Source organism: Sinocyclocheilus anshuiensis, unplaced genomic scaffold (genome assembly GCF_001515605.1).
Source record: "Sinocyclocheilus anshuiensis isolate Anshui unplaced genomic scaffold, SAMN03320099.WGS_v1.1 scaffold419, whole genome shotgun sequence".
Classification (NCBI taxonomy): domain Eukaryota; kingdom Metazoa; phylum Chordata; class Actinopteri; order Cypriniformes; family Cyprinidae; genus Sinocyclocheilus; species Sinocyclocheilus anshuiensis.
In genome coordinates this window covers 616,713-617,281 of record NW_015548228.1, presented here as the reverse complement: position 1 = coordinate 617,281, position 569 = coordinate 616,713, and positions in this window count along the sequence as shown.

Below are 569 nucleotides of genomic sequence, written 5' to 3'. Positions count from 1 at the left end.
GGCAGGTGTGTTGAGGCAAGTTGGAGCTAAACTCTGCAGGACACTGGCCCTCCAGGACCGAGTTTGGACACCCCTGTTTTAGTGCATAAACTGTCACTGTTTATAATTACTTTAATCACACATTTACCATGATAATCACACTTTGTCGAAAAATACTATAGTGAGGCCTATTGTAGTTCATGTAAAATCATAAGTTAATAAAGGACAGGACTCATAGTGTAACTAGTGTAAAGAAGCATGGATAATGGCAATAATGCACAGACAAACTTCTAATACTCAATTATTTAACTGTTTGAGAACATTTCAGTTTGGTAAACTTGGTGGCCTTTGTAAATGTGATTAATAATATGTGACCCTGGACCACAAAACCAGTCATAAGTAGCACGGGTATATTTGTAGCAATAGCCAACAATACACTGTATGGCTCAAAATTATTTAAGTCAAAAATCATAAGGATATTAAGTTAAGATCATGTTCCATTAAGATATTTTGTAAATTTACTACCATAAATATATATCAAAACTTAATTTTTTATTAGTAATATGTATTGCTAAAAACTTAATTTGGAC